Below are 25,327 nucleotides of genomic sequence, written 5' to 3' on the forward strand. Positions count from 1 at the left end.
CCTAAGTTTACCACATAAACAATAAAATGGCTCCCTCTGATTAAGTAGGCCCTTACATTCCCCCCTTTTCTTTGGAGATTAGTCAAATCCTTGACTTTTCAGCCAGTTCTATGTTATAATGAACATGTCAGTTTAACATTTTATTGCTCTAGTTTTCTTTTGTACAAATGACATTAGTGCACAGTCGGTTGATGAGTTTGCCATTTACTGCTTTGTATAACCTTTTCCATTTTTCCTAATTCCGTTCATCTAATTTCCCACCTATACTTTACATAAACTGGTAACAATAGGAGAAAAATTACACTCATAGTCTTTTGTGTCTTAGCCTTAGTCTACGGTCAGTGGGGTCCATTGGCGTGAATCCAGACCCTGATGCCTTCTACTTTTACTGCTGTGGGGAAGGTCAGGATGACAGTAAACAGTCCCTTCCTTCGAGGTTCCAAGTTTCCCACTTGATGGCAATGTATCCAAACCATGTCCCCAGGTTGATAAGGATGTGGCTCCACCTCCGTCTCCATCTCAGTGTGGGCAGTCCGGATCCCTGCATGGGTTCTTTTTAAGGCAGACTATAATGCATACAGTGATTGGAGTACAGACTGATCAGTCATTTTTGCTAGGACAACCTCTTGTAGACAAAGACAGAGCGTGGGGGGGGGCGTGTATTCCGAACATTATTTCAAAAGAGATCACCTTGATTAAGTAGGGTGTACATCGTGCCCTGAGGATAGCAAAAGGAAGGAGATCCACCCATCCACCACCAGCCTCCAGAATTAGCTTTGTCAAGTTCTCTTTAAGAGTCCAGTTCATTCTCTCTACTTGCCCAGAACTCTGGGGCCGGTAGGCACAGTGTAGTTTCCAGTGATTACCCACCGCCTTGGCCAATGCCTGTGAGACTGAACTCACAAATGCAGGGCTGTTGACTGACCCGATCGCAAGAGGCAGCCCAAACCTAGGAATTATTTCTTCTAATAGCTTTTTGCCTACCACTCTTGTCGTCTCATGTTTGGCGGAAAAAGCCTCTACCCAGCCTGAAAAGGTATCTACAAAAACTAACATATACTTGTGCCCATATTTTCTGGGTTTCATCTCTGTAAATTCTATTTCCCAATAAATCCTGGTTCCTTACCTCTTTCTCTTTTCCCTATTATCATTCTAGTTCCTCCCACATTCCTGGCATAGAGTACATCTATCAACTATATCCTGAATCATGAACCCTAATTTAGAAACCTGGAACTGCTTGCCTATAAGTTCCTTGAGTTTGCTTGTCCCCAGGTGAGTATTGTGATGCATCTGGTCTACTAACTCCTTACTGGTCTCCGAGGGGGAATTAACTTTCCTGTTTTAGTCTTAGCCCAATCCCCTTCATGATCTAATTTAGCCCATTTTTGTAAATACTTTAAATCTTCCTCTGAATAGTCCGGTTTTTCTGGTAGGGCTGGAGCTGGGAGTGTAACCAGCTCTTGCACTGTTTCTCAGGCTGCTTGCTTTGTGGCTCAATCTGCTAATTGGTTTCCTTTTGAAATCAGATCAGTCCCCTTTTGGTGTCCTGGGCAATGTATAAGGGCCACCTCTTTTGGGTCCCAAATAGCCTGTAGGAGAGCCAATATTTCTCCTCTGATTTAATAGGCCCCTTTCTTTATAAATAGCCCCATGTATGTGGAGAGTAGTAAAGGCGTACCTGCTGCCCCTATAGATGCTGGCGGTTTTACCTTTGGCCATCTGCAGTGCCTTGGTGAGTGCAAACAGCTCCACTTTTTTTGTGCCAATGTTCCCTTTGGCAGGGATGCCGTCCAGAGTTCCTGCTGAGGGGAAACCACCGAAGCCTCCGCATCCCTCTTTCCATCAACCATGTAGCTACTCCCGTCTGTGAACAGAGTCATCTCTGCATCCAGAAGGGGAATGTTTCCGAGGTCCGGCCTTACTCTTGTGACTTGGTTTAGGACCTCCCTACAGTCGTGTGGGGGGTCAGCCAGCTCCTCTGGCAGCAGCATGGCTGGATTTAGCACCAAGGGGGGTCATAAGGTCCCACTTGGTTCCTTGAGGAGGAGGGCCTGATACCCCGTTACTCGGGCTTTTATCATCCATCGGTCTGGTGGAGTCTGGAGAAGGCCTTCGATAGCGTGGGTTTTGTTCAAGATGAGATTTTGACCCAAAGTCAATTCACTTGCATCCTTGACCAGGAGGGCCGTGGCAGCAATTATGCAGATGCAAAGGGGAACCCAGCTGCTACCGGATCTAGTTTCCTGCTAAGATAGACTACTAGCCTTTGCCAAGGCCCCAGAGTCTGAGTCTAAAGTCCTTTGTCCTCCCCGCTTTTTCATCCACATACAAGTGGAAGGGCTTGGCAACATCTGGGATGGCCAACGGGGGGCACTCAGTAAGGCTGTTTGTAATTCCCGAAATGCTTCTTCTGTCTCAGCTGTCCACTCTATCATAATGAGCCCCCCTTTTGCCAGTTCATAGAGAGATCGGTCAATCTCTGCAAACCAAGGTATCCACAGCCTACAGTAGCCCACCGCCCCAAGAAACTCCTTCACTTGTCAGGGCATGGTGGGGCGGGGGTATCAGGTGATCACCTGTTTCCTGGACTCAGACAATGAACACACTCCCTCGTGGAGATCAAAGCCTAGATAAGTGGCGTGGCTCTGACAGAGCTGTGCTTTCTTTGCTGACACACGATACCCTTTTCCTGCAGAGTCTGTAAGAGATCTCATCCCTGCAAACATGACCTGTAGTCTCAGCGGCTATCAGCAAGTCATCAACATACTGTAACAGAGTGACTGCCATGTTGGAGGTTCTATACTTATGCAAATCCTCATGTAGGGCCTCTTCGAAGATAGTGGGTAAAGTCTTGAATCCTTGCGGAAGTCTTCTCCAGGTGAGCTGGCCTTGGAACCCTTCCTGTGGGTCGGAGCACTCAAACGCAAAGAGGGGTTGAGACTCGCTTGCTAAAGATATACAGAAAAATGCATCTTTGATATAAGCAATGATGAATATTGGGCTCTCATGCCCAGCAAAAATCAATTGATTTCCCCTCTACTTCAATTTCACCCGAGGTTTGGGGAGGGGCTCAGAACTATGGCCCTTTCAGTCTCTGGTGGCCAGCATTGCCTTCTCCCTTTTGTGGCACTCCCTGGCCCAATGCCCTTTTTCCATAGAGGAAGCACATTCATCTGAATCTAAGTCTTTCTGCCTGCCTTCTCTGTGTTTAGGCTTTTCCTTCCATTTACCATCCCCTACCTGCCTCATGTAATGCCAAACTTTCCACCTGTGCATCCCTGTTGTTAAATAACTTTTCTGCCATTCCCACTAACTCAGTCAGATTCTTCCCTTCCAATCCCTCAATTTCCTGAAGTTTCCTCCCTACCTCTGGGGCTGGCTGACTGGCAAAAGCAATATCATCTAAAGAGCTATCGTGCAACTTCCCTGAAGTTTACTTCAAGTTGTCTAGCTTAGGTAAACAAACATTTACTTTTACATCTCTGTAAGTTACAGATAACTTAAGAGAAAGTTTCCCTAGTCTGAAAGAGCAAACATTACAGAACCATTAATGTTTAAAATAAGACAACACATCAAGAAATACAACATTACAATCTTTCAGTTCACCTAGTCCCATGTTACTAATACTGGCCTAGTCCGAATGCTGCTTTTACTTCTGAAATTCTTACGCATTTCAGTTCCAGGATTTGAACATATCAAAGACCTGTAATTGTTCTGAAAGTTTTTCCATATGAATTTCCTTTAAGACGGAAGTCATTTTACAAGAGAATTCTTAGGAGACAAATTTACGAAATCAGTTAGGCACAAAACATGTTCAACAGCAGTTTTCAAATGCACAAACCCAGTCCCAGCAACCAGCACTCTAGCATTTTATCCCATTGGTTAAGACCTAGATGTCCAACAAATTTAATTCCATTTGTCATCCAAGCAAACCTTTCACATTTTCAGGTTACCAAAGATTTTGAGAACTACTTTAAAAATTACCCACTAAAACCCTGAGACAGACAATTAACCATCAGTTTGGAAATCTCTTTGTCAACAGATTTCACATTCCACCCAGGCCCATGCCACTTCAGATGCCATGCTTTCCCGCCAACAAGGGTGAGGGGCTAGGCAGTCCACATCAGGCCAGAGAAGGAAGGAATTCCCCGAAACAAAGGGAGTTTCGGCAGCTGCTTGGGAATATTCTTTAAAGTCTCTGTCTCGAGTAAGACTAACCCCAGTTGACTCCACTCATAGCCCTTAACACACAAAATGAGTGTGTGGGAGAAGCCACACATCTATTATGAGGAACAGAGAGACGAAAGTCAGAGTCGCCTTACTCTCTGCTTGCCCCATTCCTTCAATCACAGCAAACAACACAAAAGACAACAAAAAGACAAGACAAAGACAACTGCAGGCCCAGTGGTCCTGCCACCGATGGGGATTTTCTTGATCTTTTGACTGACTGGCTGCCTTTGGGGACCATGAACCCCCTGTTGACCACTTAGGGGGACTCTACCCCACCGAAACAGTGGGGTACTCGAACCCCCTGGTGACCACTCAGGGAGACCCTGACCCCCCGAAATGACGGGGAACACGAACCCCCTGGTGACCGCCTAGGGGGACTCAAAACCCCAGAGACAGCCGAGGGGCACTCGAACACCCTGGCGATCCCCTCACCCCCCAGGGGGACTCAAAACCCCTGATGATCCCCCAGTGGAGGGAAGGGCGTCCTACATCCACTCCAGCCCTGGGGAGCAGGGTTGGATCCAGCTTCTTGCTGGTGGGCCTTACCCTGGAGCTCTGCAACCAGACAGACAGGATCCCATGATCTTACCTCTGAGGGCTTTTCCCAGAAATTCTGATGCTGGCTCAGTTCTCGTCATTAATCCCAGACAAGCCCCCAGTGTTAGGGGTCCTAATCAAAGGAGCAAGACTGATACAAAGTGAAGGTCAAGCAAAACTTTATTTCACACCAAGCATCAAGAATCAAACTGACTGGTCAGGGCCGTCTTTTGCAAAGAGGTGACCGTTCCCAGCCACACAGACTAACTTTTATAGAGGTAGTTTAGCCAGGCTATACACAGGTGGCCAATGAGATTGCAACACACAGAGAAAACTGCACAGTCATGTTAGGTCACACACGGGCTGCCAATTGAATTACAATTCACCCTAGTAGATATATGCATGCCCCACTGATTGGCTGTCTCTACCTCGCCTGACCTGCCCTTGTATCTGGGCTTTGTAAGTAAGATGCTCTGGGAGGGCCAGGGTCAATCTAAGTTTACTGCATAGGGTCAATTGAAGTTTACTGCATAGCGTCAATCTAAGTTTACTGCATAAACAACAAAATGGCCCTGATTAAGTACGCCCTTACACACACAAACTCCATCCTGAGCCAAAGTCTGATACTCGCCCTGACTTCAGGAGCAGGAGATCTCGATTCAGCCTCTGTAGAGTGGGCCTGCCGTGCCCTTGGCCCCAAACCTAACCATAGCTTGTGCTTTCAGACTTCCGTCCTCATGCTCCTGGCCCACAAGCACTCTATATTGGGAATTCTGGAGCCACAATGCAGCACTCTGCCTGCACACCAGAAGAAAAATGTGCCCTATGGGGCTACACAGATACCACCCATGAGGATCAACCTGCACAGCCCTCAACCGCATCCCAATTTACTAAGCCGCCTTGTGCACTAATGTTCTGTCTGACACAGCCGGAACTCAGACCTCCTGTTAGTCACCCAGATATCTGGCCTCATCTCCAGCACATAGGACTCGCCATGGCCCTCGTCCATCATCTCTTCCCAACCTGGGTTTTTAGGCATCTGTCCCTAGACCTTATCTCAAATCCCTGCACCTGGGGGGACCTGATGCACGGAAGAGAACTCCTCCTTCCTCATGGCAAAAAACATTGGTATTGGGATGCTGATGGGCGTCAAAATCAAACACTCAATGTGGGATAAACCTGCATGGCCAAAGAGGCCACACCCACGCCTGAGGGCCGCCTGGGCACAAACCTGCATCGTGACCCTCACCGTGAGCCACATTTTCCAATAAATCCTCTCAGAGGCTGGACCAAATACTCGCATATCGGCCTTGCCATGCTGCTAGTGCCCAATCTTTACCCATGTTCGGATTTTCCGCCACCCGTACCCAGGCCTCTGCTCTGGAATCCCTCTTTTTGAGGGACATTTGAGACAGAAAACAAGACTCCTTCCTTCCAACAGAATGACCCCAAACTTTTGGGAGCCCAGCAAAATGCCCAGAGAGGGAGAACCGTCCAGAGCCCATGAGGCCACCCCTTGATTCCACGGCCATCCTTGACACAGAATCCAGAGAAAAAAGCTTGAGCTACCACCTCACACTCGCCCTTATTTCCTATCCAGAGGAGCTCCCCTCGTGGTCTGTACATCCGGCTTGCTATACCCTTGGCCCAAAACCTAAGCCGAGTTTGTGTTTTCAGACTTCTGTCCCCACAGCCCTGGCCCACACACCCTCCAGGCTAGGGTCTCTGGAGCCACAGCACAGGACACTGCCTGCTCTCTCAAAGGAAACTGGGCCCAATCCATTGGCCACAACCTTACAGATTAGGAGAAACCTCCAAGCCCCCAAGGCCATCCCAATAGCGCATCCCAATGTGCCCCAAAGGCGCATTCTGACACAACCTGAGCAACTACTTCCACTCAGACACACAGACAGATGTCCCCAGACAGAGAAGATTGAACCAGGCATGCCCCTAGGCCCTAATCTGAGCCCTAGCATAGGTGTCCAGGCATCTCTCCTCAGAGGCCTGGTTTCAAATACCAGCATGCAGGGTACCTCTCGTCTCCATATGGGAAGCTAGCTATTTGTAGCTGTGTCAAACCCTCCATGTAGGAGAATCCTTCAGCACCCCTGAGCCAACTCCATATTCAAAGGTCTTCATAGACACAAACCCACATGATGACCCATCCTCATGAGAGTCCATTTCAACTCAGCCCCCTGGCTAGCTCTCCCAGGGCCAAGAGATCGCACCTGCCTTGACCTTATGAGCCAATGGAAATGCGAGATGTGGTTTCCAGGCATCCATCCATAGAGCCCTGCTCTCGAGTCTTTCTGTATGGGGCCTCCATGAGCCACCCGACAGGACTTGCCTGTCCCGCAGAAGGAAACCTTGCGGTTGGGAGCAGCTCACAACCCCCAGAGTGCAAAAACCTCCATGGCATCATGAGGCACCCCTTCATGAAGGGGTCATCATGGACACAACCTCCAGCCTGAGTCAATGTCTGATAGTCGCCCTGATTTCAGACGCTGGAGATCTCGATTCAGCCTCTGCAGAGTGGGCCTGCCGTGCCTTCGGGCTCAAACCTAACGCTAGCTTGTGTTTTCAGACTTCCGTCCTCACACTCCTGGCCCACAAGCCCTCCAGATTGGGAATTTGGGAGCCACAACGCAACATTCTTCCTGGGCACCAGAAGAAAAAATGTGCCCTATTGGGGTTGCCCAGAAACCGCAAATAGGGATCCTCCTGCACAGTCCTCCACCACACCCCAATTTCCTGATCCGCCCTATGCACTAATGCTCTGGCTGACACAGCCTGAGCCCAGATCTCCCGTCAGACACCCAGACACCTGGCCGCATCTCCAGCACATAGGACCAGTCATGGCCCTTGGCCGTCATCTCTTCCCAACCTGGGTTTTCAGGCATCTGTCCCTAGACTTTCTCTCAAATCTCTGCACCTGGGGGAACCTGATGCACACCACAGAACTCCTTCTTCCCCTTGGTAAGAAACCTTGCTGTTGGGATGCTAATGGGTGTCAAAGTCAAACGCTCCAGGACACCCCATATGGAAAGACTCAAGAGCAGGGTTCTAAGGATGGATTCTTGGAAACCCCACTTCCCATTCCCATTGGCTCCTAGCACAAGGCATGTTTGTTCTGCTGGCTCTGGGGAGAGCTACCCAGGGGACTGGGTTGAAATGGACTCTTATACTGATGCACCATAATGCGGGTTTGTTTCAATCGAAGCCCTGGAATGTGGCGGTGGCTTAGCGGCCCTGCAGGATTCTCCTACCAAGGGGGTTTTACACAGCTCCCAATAGAAAGGTTCCATGTGGAGACCAGAGGTGTTCTGTCTTGTGCCTCAAGAAACCCTCATATGCTGGTATTCAAAAACAGGCCTCTGGGGAGAGATGCCTGCAAACCTAAGCTAGGGTTCAGATTAGGGCATAGGGGCATATCTATTTCAATCTTCTGTCTCTTGTGACATCTGTCTGCATGTCTGAATGGAGGTCATTTCTCAGGTTGTGTCAGCAATGCCTTTTTGTTCAGCGTGGACTACACAATTGGGATGGCCTGGGGAACTTGTAGGTTTCTCCTAATCTGTAGGTTTGTGGCCAATGGAATAGGCACAGTTTCCTTCAAGAGTGAAGGCAAAGGCCTGTGGTGTGGCTCCAGAGGCCTCAGCCTGTAGTTTGTGTGGGCCAGAGTTGAGGGGATATAAATCTGAAAACACATACCCGTGTTAGGTTTTGAGCCAATTATATGGCAGGCCCGATCTACAGTCTGTGAGGGTACCTCCTCGGGATATGAAAGAAGGACGAGTGTAGGCAGTAGCTCAGGCTTTTGTCTCTGGATTTTGTGTCAATGATGGCCGAGTAATGTCGGGGTGACCTCATGGGCCCTTGACAATTCTCCCTCTCTGGGGATTTGTCCCGGCCTCCACCAGTTTGCTGTCATTCTGTGTGAAGGGAGGAGTCTTGTTTCTATCTCAGGTGTCCCTCCAAAAGAGGGATTCCAGAGCAGAGCCCACGGTACAGACGACTGGAAAACCCAGCCTTTGGTTAGGATTGGGGTTGAGGGGCATGGGTAGCCCGATATGTGGGCTCTTGCTCCAGCCACTGAGAGAACTTATTTGGAAACGCAACTCACGCTGAGGGTCCCAATGTGATAATAATTCCTAATATTAAGAGTATAGATGCAGTGGCTTGGGTAAGGAAATATTTTGTTGATGCTTCTATGACTCATGGATTGAATTTTTTTTATTAAAATGGGGATAATAGCTAGTATATTTATTTTGAATCCAATTCAGATTGTCAGTCAGTGAGAGCTTATTAGTATATAATGTTTCCTGAAATGACAGTTGATATAATGATAGTAAGGATGGGGAATTTAATTAGTACGGGAAGGGGATAAACCAACATTTTCAGGGTATGGGCCTGAGAGCTTATTTAGCTGACCTTACTGTAGAGTTTGGTGTGAGTTGAGTAGCACAAAGATTTTTTAGTTCTTTTTTTTTTTAAGATTTTATTTATTTGACAGAGAACACAAGCAGGCAGAAAGGGAGGCAGAGAGAGAGAGAGGAGGAAGCAGACTCCCTGCTGAGCAGAAAGCCCGACGTGTGGTTCGATCTCAGGACCCTGGGATCATGACCTGAGCTGAGGGCAGAGGCTATAACCCACTGAGCCACCCAGGCGTCCCAGATTTTGGAGTTCTTAGGATTAGGTTCAATTCCTATAATTCTAGAAATAAGAGGGCTTGAACCTCTATAATTTACTCTATCAAAGTAACTCTTTTGTCAGACATATTTCTTATGTTTGGGGAGGAATACTTGCTGTTATAATGGGTAAGGCTACATGTCATATGCATAGGGCTAGTGTGAGGGGAGAAAAAATTTTTCATAATAAATGTATGAGTAGATCATAACAGAATCATGAATAGGATGCTCAACTTCATAGGAAGGAAGTTGTTAGTAGAAGTGTTGTTGTGGTAAAATTGATGGGGTATAGTTCTGGTAAGTATGGAGTGTGGAATGCACCAAAAAAACAGGATAGTTATAGGATATTCATTATAATAATGTTGGCATATTCAGCGAGGAAAAATAGGGTGAATGGTCCGACTGCGTATTTGACGTTGAATCTGGAGATTAATTCTTATTCTTCGTCTGTTAAGTCAAATGGGGTGCGGTTGGTTTCTGCTAGGGTTGAGATAAAACATATTTTGGCTAGGGGTCATGTGGGAAGGATTAGTCATAGGTGTTCTTGTGTAGTAATAAGTGTGGATAGGGCAAAAGAGCCATGTATTAATAGTACTGATAGGAGGATAATGGCTATTGTGACTTCGTAGGAAATTGTTTGGGCTACAGCTCAAAGGACCCCAATTAGGACATATTTTGAGTTTGAGGCTCATTCAGACCATAAAATAGAGTAAACAGCTAGGCTTGATATTGCTAATATGAGTAAGATTCCTAAGTTTATATTGATGAGAGGGTAAGGTATTGGTAATTGGATTCATATGGTTAGGGCTAGTGTTAGGGCTAGGATTGGGGCTATTACAAATACAGCGATAGATGATATTAGGGGTCGTAAAGTTTCTTTAGTGATCAGATTTACGGCATCTGCAATTGGTTACAAGAGGCCATAGGATCCTATGATGTTTGGGTCTTTACGGAGTTGTATATACCCTAGGATTTTTCGTTCCACTAATGTTAGAAAGGCTACAGCAAGTAGGATATGTACAATTAGTGAAAAGATATTAATTATAAACATAATGTTAGGAAGATTTGAACCTCTGAGAACAAAAGTTTAGTTTTACACAATTACTGGGCTCGACCACCCTAACAAGCCCTATCTCTAGGGCTATGAAATGAAGGTGGACTATTTAGATTAAGATTATAACCCCTATTAGTCCTAAGGCATTCCGATAAAATAGGCCTTACTTCTCTTGTCCTTTCTTACTGGGAGAAGTTGCTGTAATAGATAGAAAATGACTTGAATTGCTCCGGTTGGAACTCAGATCACGTAGGACTTTAATTGTTGAACAAACGAAACTTTAATAGCTGCTGTACCATTGGGATGTCCTGATCCAACATCAAGGTCGTAAACCTTATTGTTGATATGGACTCTCAAATAGGATTGTGCTTTTATCCCTAGGGTAACTTGTTCCATTGATCAAATTTCTTGGATCAATAACTGATACTATATTTCGACTGGTTTATCTATATTTGAATCAGTCGGAGGTTATTTTATTCTCCAAGGTCACCCTAACCTAAATTGTTAATCCACTAATAAGATTGTGTTATGCCTAATTGGTGATTAAATAGACTTATTATGGACTAGTTAATTGAAAATGCATAGGGTCTTCTCGTCCTATTAGTTTATTCCCGGCTCTTCACAGGAAGGTCAATTTCACTGATTGGATGTAAGAGAGAGTTAAACCCTTGTGTGGCCATTCATAAAAGTCCTTATTTTGAGAACAAATGATTATGCTACCTTTGCACGGTCAGGATATCACGGCCGTTTAACTAGTGTCACTGGGCAGGCAGTGCCTCCAATACTGGGCATGCTGGAGGTGATGTTTTGGTAAACAGGCGGGGTTTGTGTTTGATGAGTTCCTTTTACTTCTTTTAATCTTTCCTTGTTGCATACCGGTGTTGGTATAACAATTGAGTTGATAAATGTTTAATTAGTAGTTTATTTTTATCATGTTGTTAACTATCAGTGGATATTCATTGACTGTTATAAGCTTATGCAAGGAGAAATGTTTCTTGTTACTCATACTAGTACTATTGCTTCTATTATTAAATAGAATAGCCCAGTAGTACTTTAGGAGTTGGTTTAAGATTTTTGGAATTAAAAGGGTTGGGTTATTGACCTTGAACACTTTCTTAATTGGTGGTTACTCTTAGGCCTACTATGGTTTTATTTAACTTTACTCTCTAAGTAAGGTTGTATCCTTATTATAAAAAGCTGCACCTTTTTAGATTATATTTTAAATTTACATTATAATTTTGGGATTTGTTGGGTAAATTTAAAGTTGAACTGAGATTCTATTGTGGGCAACCAGCTATCACCAGGCTCATTAGGCTTTTCACCCTACCTATAAATCTTCTGACTATTTTGCAACATAGGTGAGTTTATCTTTGTGGTTTGCTCATAGGTAGCTCATCTGGTTTGGGGAGAGTTAGCTTAATATCTCTTTGCTAACTTATTCTAGCTAGCTCATTATGCAAAAGGTATAAGGGGTGATCTTTGCTGTTTATTACTTTAAACATTCTTTCATCATTCCCTTATGGTACTTTCTCTATAGCTCCAAGTAAAATTTCTATCTCCTATGCTATAATGATGCAATTGAATATTTTGATTAGAAGCTTATTGTAGTCGTTGAGTTAGTGGTTGGTTGTGCTAGTTTTGGTTCAATGTGGTCATTGGTGTATGAATTCTTGGGTGTTGACAGGATTCTGTCCATCTCAAAAGGCCTGAGTTCTTCTGTCTGTTGTTGGTCCTTATTGCTACGTCACCTGCCCATGTGTGTGTCAAGGTTCAACATAGGGGCTTGAATTCCAGGGTCAGGATCTGAGAGAGAACACAGGTCAGAGGCAGCACAGAGATGGGCATTGAGCTTTTAGAACTAAATCTCAGATGGGGCTTTTGGGTCATGGGGCCATGTTCTGTGGAATGGAAGGAATCACTAAGTCCAGACCACACTTCAAGGGACAAGGTTATGCAAAATTGTTTAAACAATATATGAGATTTCAGGGAACCACTGGGAGGAGAAGGTGAAGACCCCTGTAGGGTTGGTGCCTTGCCCAGAATGACAGACTTGTAAGAAGGCTGAACCAGGTATAAACCCAGATTTTTGTGAGTGTCCTCAACGTTTGGGCCCTGGATGCCCCTACCATTCACTAGACGGCTCTGGAGAAAAGCTGTGTTGAAGGCAGGGGCTACAGACATGGAGATGGTTTCAGGGTGAGAGTGAGCATTGATATCATAGACTGGAGGCATTCCAGGAATTTCTTGTCTGAGGGGGAGCCCAGGTCATGGCAACCCACTGAGTGGATGCCTATCCACATCACACCCATTGGAAAGGAGGTAATAGGTCTCAGCACCGGATATGCAGGCTTTAGTGGTAAGGGTTGATTTTGACCATCAAGCCCCAAGGCTCCAATTCCCTTTTTAGGTTTTTCTTTGAAAATTAGAAAGCCTAAGGTCTTGAGAAATTATGGCCCACCCTTCTGTAGATTGGCTATCATCATCTGGGACTTCAGATTGTGAGCACTGATGAACAGATGTGTGCCCAGAGGAGTGACTGTACAGACACACACACACACAACCCATTAGGGACTGTAGGATGGGATCTGATGAGTAGCAGGCTCAGAGAAAGTTAGAAGAGGAAGAAAAGGTGCTTGGAGTTATTTCCTACCTGTGACACCACTCCTCCTATAACATAGATATTATTCTACATATGCCTGTGGAAATCTGGAGGTAGCCCATGCTAGAATCACTGATATTGAACAGACAAGATGCAGACCACCCCTGACAGGGATAATGCCTTATCCAGGGTCAAGGTAAGAGTAGAGATATGTGTCTGAAGCCAGGTTGGGCCATGGCTGCACTCAGCCCTTGCTTGGGTGTCTGTGGAGAGGGGTGTTTTGGTGTCCCTGTGTACAGATGTGGTCTTGCATGCAGAAATGGGATGGGTAGATGGCAGCCCTGAGCACTGTCTGTGTACATGATAATATCCAGGGTGTACATTGGTAGGTGATCTCCAGCAGTGAAGTCACTTCCTTGACCACAGACCCCAACAGAATATGGAACCCAGCAAACAGGCACCCACATTTTAGTGTAGTCCAGTACCAGATACTTCGCTGGAGACATCTGATATGGAAAGATGTTCTCTTGCTCCGTGCCTAATTCCCAGGTCTCTGGCTTCCAGAAAGCCCAGGGGAATAGCTTTTTCTCTTGCTGCAGACTTTGGCCCAAACTTCACCCCAACGCCTGTGGGCATTTGGCAGGAAGTTCCATAAGGTAATACAAATGAGCCTAGGCCAGGCCACAACACACCTCTGAGCCATTTCAGCGCAGCCCCATCCCCTCCTCTTGACTTTCAGGTAAAGAGGGATATGTGGGGGTTTCTGTCACTGGCTGGAGGAGGTTGCAGGACAGTGAAAACCCTGGTGATCCCTTTATGTTCACCCCAATGTCATGGTGGGCAGGGTGGAAAGATGATTGTGAGGTGTGTCTTACGTGTGCCAGAGCACATCCAAGGCCCTGAAGCTGTGTCACGTTTCTTTCCTTGGTGGAGATGTGTGCATACTGGGGAGTGGTGCATCTGAAAGGGAGTGCCCTGTGTCTGAGGACCAGCAAAGGGATCCAGACAGGGCACTGAGGCCTCCTGCCCGGCAGCTGGGCACTCTATTTATAGAGCTCCACACCGGAGATGGGGCAGGAGCTGAATGACAAGAACCTCTGCTCTACCGCCTTGAAGGACAAGAAGGTGCCCCACACTGCATACAGAGTCCAGTGCTGGCTCAGGGTGAGTGCAGGTGCTGGGGAGAACCAACCCCCAGTGTCCCAAAGCAGAAAAAAAAAAGTGTCCCAAGTCCGAGAGCCAGCCTAGTACTGCCCTGGGCAACCCCTAAGGTCCTGAACCCACATCAATCTGCATCCCCATCACCTCCCCAAACTTACCTCCATGGCTCTGTCCCTGTCTTGGCTAAATGCAGCATCACCGTCCACAGTTGTAGGAATATCAGAAAAGGGACTCTAAACGCCATCTCATCCCATTCATCGAGAATCCTTTTGCCCTCTGTTATGCATTTTCCTTGGTTGTGATTCCAGGTGTTCCCATTGTCGACAGTCCTTCCCCAAGTTCTGCAAGTCTTGCAAATTATCATGGTGAGTTGGGAGACTTTACCCAAAGGAACAGGGGGCCCATCGTACTATGACTCTTGCTCTGCCTTCTGGTTGTGAGGGAACACATCCCTGGGGCCCCTCCAGGGTCATCAAAAAATCATCAAAAATCTCCAAACAAACAAAAGCCCAGGGCCAGACGGCTTCCCGGGGGAATTCTACCAAACATTTAAAGAAGAACTAATTCCTATTCTCCTGAAACTGTTCCAAAAAATAGCAATAGAAGGAAAACTTCCAAAGTCATTTTATGAGGCCAGCATCACCTTGATCCCAAAACCAGACAAGGATCCCAACAAAAAAGAGAACTACAGACCAATATCCTTGATGAACACAGATGCAAAAATTCTCGCCAAAATACTAGTCAATAGGATTCAACAGTACGTTAAAAGGATTATTCACCACGACCAAGTGGGATTTATTCCAGGGCTGCAAGGCTGGTTCAACATCCGCAAATCAATCAATGTGATACAACACATTAATAAAAGAAAGAACAAGAACCATATGATACTCTCCATAGATGCTGAAAAAGCATTTGACAAAGTACAGCATCCCTTCCTGATCAAAACTCTTCAAAGTGTAGGGATAGAGGGCACATACCTCAATATTATCAAAGCCATCTATGAAAAACCCACCGCAAATATCATTCTCAATGGAGAAAAACTGAAAGCTTTTCCGCTAAGGTCAGGAACACGGCAGGGATGTCCGTTATCACCACTGCTATTCAACATAGTACTAGAAGTCCTAGCCTCAGCAATCAGACAACAAAAGGAAATTAAAGGCATCCAAATCGGCAAAGAAGAAGTCAAACTATCACTCTTTGCAGATGATATGATACTCTATGTGGAAAACCCAAAAGACTCCACTCCAAAACTGCTAGAACTTGTACAGGAATTCAGTAAAGTGTCAGGATATAAAATCAATGCACAGAAATCAGTTGCATTTCTCTACACCAACAATAGACAGAAGAAAGAGAAATTAAAGAGTCCATCCCATTTACAATTGCACCCAAAACTATAAGATACCTAGGAATAAACCTAACCAAAGAGACTAAGAATCTATACTCAGAAAACTATAAAGTACTCATGAAAGAAATTGAGGAAGACACAAAGAAATGGAAAAATGTTCCATGCTCCTGGATTGGAAGAATAAATATTGTGAAAATGTCTATGCTACCTAAAGCAATCTACACATTTAATGCAATTCCTATCAAAGTACCATCCATTTTTTCAAAGAAATGGAAGAAATAATCCTAAAATTTATATGGAACCAGAAAAGACCTCGAATAGCCAAAGGAATATTGAAAAAGAAAGCCAAAGTTGGTGGCATCACAATTCCGGACTTCAAGCTCTATTACAAAGCTGTCATCATCAAGACAGCATGGTACTGGCACAAAAACAGACACATAGATCAATGGAACAGAATAGAGAGCCCAGAAATGGACCCTCAACTCTATGGTCAACTCATCTTCGACAATGCAGGAAAGAATGTCCAATGGAAAAAAGACAGCCTCTTCAATAAATGGTGTTGGGAAAATTGGACAGCCACATGCAGAAAAATGAAACTGGATCATTTCCTTACACCACACACGAAAATAGACTCAAAATGGATGAAGGATCTCAATGTGAGAAAGGAATCCATCAAAATCCTCGAGGAGAACACAGGCAGCAACCTCTTCGACCTCAGCCACAGCAACATCTTCCTAGGAACATCACCAAAGGCAAGGGAAGCAAGGGCAAAAATGAACTTTTGGGATTTTATCAAGATCAAAAGCTTTTGCACAGCAAAGGAAACAGTTAACAAAACAAAAGACAACTGACAGAATGGGAGAAGATATTTGCAAATGACATATCAGATAAAGGGCTAGTGTCCAAAATCTATAAGGAACTTAGCAAACTCAACACCCAAAGAACAAATAATCCAATCAAGAAATGGGCAGAGGACATGAACAGACATTTCTGCAAAGAAGACATCCAGATGGCCAACAGACACATGAAAAAGTGCTCCATTTCACTCGGCATCAGGGAAATACAAATCAAAACCACCATGAGATATCACCTCACACCAGTCAGAATGGCCAAAATTAACAAGTCAGGAAATGACAGATGCTGGCGAGGATGCGGAGAAAGGGGAACCCTCCTACACTGTTGGTGGGAATGCAAGCTGGTGCAACCACTCTGGAAAACAGCATGGAGGTTCCTCAAAATGTTGAAAATAGAACTACCCTATGACCCTGCAATTGCACTGCTGGGTATTTACCCTAAAGATACAAACATAGTGATCCGAAGGGGCACGTGCACCCGAATGTTTATAGCAGCAATGTCTACAATAGCCAAACTATGGAAAGAACCAGATGTCCATCTACAGACGAATGGATAAAGAAGATGTGGTATATATACACAATGGAATACTATGCAGCCATCCAAAGAAATGAAATCTTGCCATTTGCGACGACGTGGATGGAACTAGAGGGTATCATGCTTAGCGAAATAAGTCAATCGGAGAAAGACAACTATCATATGATCTCCCTGATATGAGGGAGAGGAGATGCAACATGGGGGGTCGAGGGGGTAGGAGAAGAGTAAATGAAACAAGATGGGATTGGGAGGGAGACAAACCATAAGTGACTCTTAATCTCACAAAACAAACTGAGGGTTGATGGGGGGAGGGGGTTGGGAGAGGGGGTGGGGTTATGGATATTGGGGAGGGTATGTGCTATGGTGAGTGTTGTGAAGTGTGCAAACCTGGCGATTCGCAGACCTGTACCCCTGGGGATAAAAATATATGTTTATAAAGCTGTAAAAAAAAAAGAGAGAGAAAGAAAGAAAGGATGAATACCCAAGTTTTGTAGCAACATGGACGGGACTGGAAGAGATTATGCTGAGTGAAATAAGTCAAGCAGATAGAGTCAATTATCATATGGTTTCACTTATTTGTGGAGCACAGCAAATAGCATGGAGGACAAGGGGAGATGGAGAGGAGAAGGGAGTTGAGGGAAATTGGAAGGGGAGGTGAACCATGAGAGACTATGGACTCTGAAAAACGATCTGAGAATTTTGAAGGGGTGGGGGTGGGAGGTTGGGGGCACCAGGTGGTGTGTATTGTAGAGGGCACAGATTGCATGGAGCACTGGGTGTGGTGCAAAAATAATGAATACTGTTATGCTGAAAAAGTAAAAAAAAAATTTAAAAAAAAGTATATATGTTTATAAAGCTGTAAAAAAAAAAAGAAAAGAAAAAAAGAAAGGATGAATACCCAAGTTTTGTAGCAACATGGACGGGACTGGAAGAGATTATGCTGAGTGAAATAAGTCAAGCGGAGAGAGTCAATTATCATATGGTTTCACTTATTTGTGGAGCTTAACAAATAGCATGGAGGACAAGGGGAGATGGAGAGGAGAAGGGAGTTGAGGGAAATTGGAAGGGGAGGTGAACCATGAGAGACTATGGACTCTGAAAAACGATCTGAGAATTTTGAAGGGGTGGGGGGTGGGAGGTTGGGGGCACCAGGTGGTGGGTATTGTAGAGGGCACGGATTGCATGGAGCACTGGGTGTGGTGCAAAAATAATGAATATTTTTATGCTGAAAAAATAAAAAAAAATTAAAAAAAAAGAGATATGAGGGGGGCCTGGGTGGCTCAGTGGGTTAAAGCCTCTGCCTTCAGCTCAGGTCATGATCTCAGGGTCCTGGGATCGAGCCCCGCATCGGGCTCTATTCTCTGCATGAAGCCTGCTTCCTCCCCTCTCTCTCTGCCTGCCTCTCTGCCTACTTGTGATCTCTCTCTCTCTGTCAAATAAATAAAAATCTTAAAAAAAAAGAGATATGGGACTCTATTTGTGGTCTGTGCTGGGTTAAACCAGAGCAGTGGTCTTCAGGTATGAGCAGGGGACCCAGGTTCATTCAGATATCTGTGATGGGTTGGTTGGTGCCCTTTCATTCAGCAAGCATTCAGAAAACCCCACTCTGCACATGTGTTCCTATAGGAGCTGAGTGTGAACCCTGCACAGATCAGATAGCACCCCAAGACTCCAGACTAGTCAGGGGTCAGACAGTGACACTGGACACTAAGAGAGGTAACATCCACAGGGCATTTCATTAGTTTCCCCCTGGCCTCCTCTAGATATGGGTGCATTTCAGAAGCAGTGGAATATGTGAGTGACATTTGGCTGATGAAGGAGGGCCTTTTTTCTCCCCAAGGGCAGCCAGGGGACTGTGAGTTGGAGGGAACCTTGGACACTCATCCCACACATCTGTGATTCCTTCTTAAGGGTAAAGGTCTGAGGGTTTCCTCTGGAGAAAGGAAGGGGCCCAGGGGATATGTGGGTGTGGGCAATGTGGCAGAGCAGAGGGGTCTGGGGAGCAGCTTTAGCCCCTAAGAGAATCATTCCCCTTCCCACCCCCTCCCAGCCGACGCTACCCTAATCTTGAGACCCAGAGCAGAGGCAGTGGGAACCATAACACTCAGCAATCTGTTGGAACCCGGACACTGGGTGCTCAGAGGGTGCTCAGGAGACCAGTGAGAGCTCAGGGACCTGACGTTTCACACCCTGTGGGAGAATAGTGTCAGTAGAAAGAGATCCACTCATAGCACCTACTGAAAGAGGCAGCACATGGCACAGGTGGTGATGTTTGAGGTATTTGAAGGGTCCTGTTTAGGACTAGCCAGAGAGAGCGTGCCTTTATCTCCTCTTTGGATGGCTCTTCACAGAGCAGTGGTGTGTGCAGTGACGGTAATTAAGAGGACAGACACCAACCCTCCCTGGGAACATGAAGTTGAATTCAAATAGCATGTGCCCAAGGAGACAGACTGGGGAGTGTGTCCAGCTCCCCTAAGAAGGACATAAATTCTAACACCATTGATCAACTACTCACATTCATTGCGTGTTTTGCCACCCTGTCATCTCTGACCAGGTTTGTCTCAGGCAGGACTGGCAGATAGCAGGTGGACAAGGACTAGGACTGGGCTTTTACAGGAGCTGGAAGCCCAGGGACACAGGTTCCCACAGGAATTCCCTGGGATATTTGTTTGGGAGGGTGGGCTATCCTCTGACTCCTCTGCCTAACAGTCTCTTCCCAGGGCCATCTCCTCTGTCTTGAACACACATCAAGGACAATATCCAGAGGATTTTGTCCAGGCCCCAGTGTTTCCCAGCCTGAATATGCTGCTGGCATACCTGGGGCTCAATATGCCAGGCTCAAATTTGGATCACCATGCCCAGCTTTTGCTCTCCCAGCTGCAATATCTTGAGCCCACTGAGCCAGGTTCTGGGTATGAGAAGGGCTGGGATGAACAATGTGGGCCCATGGAGGGTACTGTGTGGGCCACACTGAGTAGGCCTCCAAAAAGTGCAGCTGGGCCGAGCAGAGTGAGGAGTCTCAGATCCCTGTCCCCAAGGTCTTTAGTCAGGGAGACCAACAAGGGATTGGTTCCTGGACACAGACAACATTGAGTGGTGGGGAAAGTTTACTTTATTTCTAAGGGACATGGGAAGTCAATCATCGTGATTATATTTTCTTTTCATGGAGCTACAGCACTAGTTCCATAGCAAGATCCTGAACCACCTCAGGAAATGGGCCCAGCTCCCACTCGGTCACCCACTGTATCTTCAGAGACAAAGCTGGCCCACCCCATCCCTGCTGCTGGATCTCACCCCTCAGCAAGAGCAGTGGGGACACCTGCCCTGTTGGGGCCAGTGTAGGTGGTACCCAGGGCTCTAATTCACTCTCCTGAGATGAAGAGCTGTCAGCCCCTTTTCCTGACCTGGAGGTCCAGCAGGATCCTGCCCCTGCTCCTGGGGTTCCCAAGAGGCTCAAGCCAGCACGTATCTCAGTGGAATAACAAGCCTCAGCCCCCAAGCAGCATCTCATGCTGGCCGGAACTGGCTGGATGGATTCCTCTTCCCTGTCCTTCTCTTTTCTGTAATTTTTGTGTTTTGTATACACCTGTATAATGGCTTCATAGATTTTGGTCATATAAATAAAATAGAAATTGTGATCACTTAAACGTTTACTCTGACCCTTTTCAATGTTATATCGAGGTGCCTTTAAGTACCGTAAGGGCATTGCACAACCATTTACTAGTAGAACATTTCCATCACAGAGAAACCTGGACTACTGATTGCTCACTGCTCATTCCCTCATGAGAGTCCCTGCAACCACTGCTCTTCTCTCTGTCTTTGGTACTTTACCTCATCTGGGTTTTCATGTTCCTGGAATTCTACAATATGGCCTTTTCTGTCTGGCTACAGAACATAAGAGCAATACACTTTTTTTCAGTTTTTTATAAAAATAACACTTTATTACCAACGAATGTTCCTGAAAGAGCAATCATGGAAAACTCCAAAATAAACTACTTTCACTATCTTGGTGTTCCCTTTCATAAAGAAAGCCTGAGTTGCAGAACCTGGGAAATATATGGGTCCATGAGAAACCTTTAAATTCTTTCTTTATCCTGCATAGGCTATGTTTAAACTATTCTAACAGGCTTTTTATAAAAAATATTAAAATCATATCTTAAATCATCCCATTTATTTCTAACGAGTCTGGTAATAGAAAATCATTCCTTAGGTTTTAGCCACACTGTGGTTATGTAGTAAAATAATAATTCAACTATGAAGAAAAAAAGACACATTCCTTCTTCTAAGAAATAATATCACATAATGGATGGGGTCCCGATTCCATGATTTTCCCTCTGGGTTGTGTGTGTATGTGTGTGTGTGTGCATGTTTCTGTGTGTGTGAGTGTGTGTCTGTGTGCCTGTTTGTCTGTGTGTAATACTGGGTGGGAGGCAGGGAGAGTTGTAGGCTGGTCTCTTGTTCTACCTACCATCTCAAAAGGTCCCACTGTCGCTGCGGTCCCCGTGGGCATTCTCAGTGACAGCACTCAAAGCCTCATCATGGAACTGAGCCATTTCCAATTATTTGATTCTCATAATTCAAGTGATAAGTATGTCTCTGCCACAAATCTCTGTTTATTTCTGTCTGATTCCTACAAGTTTCACCAATTGAACTTGTTAGATCAGGGACATTTCCCTTGTGCTGATGTCATCAGAGGAGCATGACAACCCGGGGAGTGAGAGGTCCCATGGTAGAGGACTCTGGGCTCCTGAAAGACCACATGAAGGAGATCAGTTTCTTAGTTTCTGCCATCTCTGAGAGTTTTTCAGAGCTCCAAAAACCAAGGTTTCCTTCTGAGGGGCAGAAGGAGTTATGTTTTGTGAATAGGATGTCCCCCATGTGGAGGGATTCGAGAGAAGGGCTCTGGGTAGGGATCACTGATAAACCAACCTAGGTTTAGCATAAGGGCCAAGGGGCATGGCAGGTCCTATCTCATGGCTCTGGGGCCAGTGGTCTTGGTGGCTGCTTCGAGGATGGGACTCACGTGAGTCACACTGCACAGTAGTACCCAGGGTGGCATACATATGTGGGTGGCATTGGGGCGGTGCAATCCTCCCCTAATCTAGGGGTTTGGGGCAGCTCCATAGGTCACGGTTTCAATCTGGAGGGCAGGGAGAGTACTGCTGTGGCTACAGAGTCCCAAGTCTGGAGGAATTGTGTTACAGGATGCTGAGGACAGAAGTTTGAACCCAAGCTAGGTTTATGGTTAGTGGCTAGGGCATGGATCAACAATCTGCAGATGCTGAGGCAAGGTCCCAGATTCTGACATTAGAACAAGTGTCAGGCATTTGCTCAGACTCGAATTTGCGTCCACTATGGCCGTCATATGTGTGGGTTGCCTCCTGGGGCCACGGAGTTTTCTCTTGCTCTGGGGGGTTTTGTGAAGCTCCAAATAATATGGTTTCATTCTGGGGGACAGTTGGAGTCCTGTGTATGGCTCTAGGGTCCCCCACATGGAGTGATTCGAGAGCAAAGCCCTGGGTATGTATGCTGGAAAGCTCAAATCAGGGTTCGCGGTAGGGCCTGGGGGCATGGAAAATCTGATGTATTCCCACTGGCGCCAGATACTTGGTGGCTGACTGGAGGTCAGTGCTCTGGTTGAGGGCAGAATGTGTATTAGCGTTCAAGGCCTGCTTCCATCAATCAGGTGACTTCAGGTTTTCGTGCAGGTTTCTCATAATAGGGGGGTCGCCTGCAACTCAGTAAGGCACATTTTCCATCTGGAGGGCAGGCACAGTCCTGTGGTGTGGCTCAGTGTTCCCGATCTGGAGGGCTTGTGGACCAGGACGTTAAGGATGGAAGTCTGAGAACCCAAGTTAGGGCTAAGGTTAGGGCCTAGGGCATGGAAGGTCAGTCTACAGACGCTGAGGCAAGCTCCCCAGGATCTGAGGTTAAGGCAAGTGTCAGGATGTAACACAGGCTAGAGTTTGTGTCCATGAGTTCTGTAATTCATAGGTGGCATAATGGTGGCATGGAGATTCCTCTCACTCTAGGGATTTCACAGTTCCAAATAACTTGGTTTATCTGGGTTGTAGGTTGTGTCCTGTTTCATGGCTCAAGGGTCCCCCATATGGAAAGATTCAATAGCAGTGCTCTACCTATGGATGCCTGGAAACCCCACCTAGTATCACCATTGCAGCCTAGGAACATGAAAGGTTCTATCTTGTGGCTCCAGGTCCAACTACTCGGGGGGCTGAGTTGAAATGGAGACTCATGTTGATGGTCATAATGCGGGTTTTTGTCCAGGTAGACCTTGGATGTAGCGGTGGCTCAGGGGCCATGTAGGATTCTCTTCTACCCTGAGGGTTTGACACAGCTCCAATGAGCAAGGTGTCCTTCTGGGGACAGGAGGTGTTCTGTTTTATGGCTGAAGGACCACATGTTGGACCATATGTTGCTATTCGAGAATAGGCCTCTGGGGACAGAGGCCTGAAAACCTAAGCTTGGGTTCAGATTAGGTCCTAGGGCATGTCAGGCTCAATCATCTCACTCTAGGGACATTTTCCTGGGTGTCTGACTGGATGTCAGAGCTCAGCGTGTGACAAACTGTGCATTGTTGTCCAGAGTGGTCTACAAAATTTCAGGTGGCCTCGGGAGCCTTGAAGGTTTCTCCTATACAGGAGAATTTGGCAACTGTGACAGGCACGGTTTCCTTCAGGAGGGCAGTACAGTCCTGATGTGTGGCTCTTGAGGCCCCATCCGGGAGGCCATGTGGGCCGAGGTTGCTGGGGAGAGGACTATGAAAACACAAACCCGGATTAGAGTTAGGGCCGAGGTTATGGCAGGCCAGATCTGCAGACCATGAGGGAAGGTCCTCAGGATCTGAAATTAGGGCAAGTGTGAGGTGGTAGCTCAGGCTTTTGTCTCCAGATTGTGTATCTAGCATGGCTCTAGAATGTAGCTTTGGACTCAGGGGCCATGGAAGATTTTCCCTCTCTGGGGATTCTGCCTGGCTACCAATAGTTCAGTGTCATTTTGGGGTAAGGGAAGAGTTCATTTTTCTGTCTCAGGAGTCCCCCAAAACCAAGGATTCTAGAGATGGGCTCTGGTTACAGGCACCTGGAAAACCCCACCATGGTTTAGGATTTGGGCCTAGGCTCAAATCAGGCCCAATATGCAGGCTCCTGGTCAAGCTTAGGAGGACGCTTCTTTGAAAAAGGGGTCAGGCTGAGGATCACAATGCGTGTTTGTGCCCAGGGCGGACCTCAAGAGTGGACGTGGCTTCGTGGATCTTGTAGGGTTTTCCTACTCTGAGGGTTTGACACCCATCCCAACAGAAAGGTTTCCTGCCATGGAGAAGGAAGAGTACTCTATTGTACATCAGGTTACCCCATATACAGGGATTTGAGATAAGATCTGGGTATAGATGCTTAAAAACACAGGTTGGGTCGAGATGACGGCCTAGAGCCATGGCGGGTCAAATCTGCCTGATATGCGGCCAGCTCTCTGGGTGGCTGACAGGAGGTTGGGGCTCAGGCTGTGTCAGACAGAACATTAGTGCACAGGGTGGCTACGAGATTGGGGTGCCCTCGAGTGCCATGTAGTTGGATCCTCCTTTGGGGTATTTGGGCAGCCACATAGGGCACTTTTTCTTTCTGGCAGGAATGCTGAGTGCTGTGTTGTGGCTCCAGAAACCCCATTCTGGAGGGCTTGTGGGCCAGGTGTGTGAGGATGAAAGCTTGAAAACACAAACAAGGGTTAGGTTGAGGACCTAGGGCATGGCAATCCCAATCTGCAATGGCAGATAGAAATCTCCATCATCTGAGGTAGGGGCGAGTGTCAGACGTTCGCTCATGATAGAGTCTGTGTCCATGATAGCCACCTAATGGATGGGTGGCCTCATGAGGCCATGGAGGTTTTCCCACTGTGGGGGTTGTGAGCTATTCCAACCGCAGGTTTCATTCTGTGGGACAGGGGGAGTCCTGTTTGATGACTCCAGGAATGCTCCTATGGAAAAATTTGATAGAAGGGCTCTACGGATGGATGCCTGGAAAGACCAACTTGCATTACCATTGCAGCTTAGGAACATGGCAGGTTTGATCTCCTGTCTCTGGGACCAACTACCCAGGGGGCTGAGTTGAAATGGAGTCTCATGCTGATGGATCACAATGCTGGTTTGTGTCCAGGAAAACTTTGGAATATGGCAGTGGATCAGGGACCATGCAGGATTCTCAGGACCTGAAGGTTGGACACAACTCCAAATAGAAACGTTCCCTTCTGGGGACAAGAGGTGTTCAGTTTTGTGGCGTAGGGAACCCCATATGTTGGTATTCGAGACCAGGCCT

The 25,327-nt window shown here is 46.4% G+C and overlaps 1 long non-coding RNA gene across 1 annotated transcript; it reads left to right on the forward strand.

The window, feature by feature from the left end:
* The first annotated feature begins 11,436 nt into the window (after positions 1–11,436).
* On the forward strand, positions 11,437–24,699 carry LOC125092706 (uncharacterized). Its single transcript, XR_007125048.1, has 3 exons — positions 11,437–11,572; positions 17,490–17,493; positions 24,690–24,699. It is a non-coding gene; the product is annotated as an uncharacterized LOC125092706 (long non-coding RNA).
* Positions 24,700–25,327: the final 628 nt, after the last annotated feature.

This window comes from Lutra lutra, unplaced genomic scaffold (assembly GCF_902655055.1).
Source record: "Lutra lutra unplaced genomic scaffold, mLutLut1.2, whole genome shotgun sequence".
In the NCBI taxonomy this organism is placed as follows: Eukaryota; Metazoa; Chordata; class Mammalia; order Carnivora; family Mustelidae; genus Lutra; species Lutra lutra.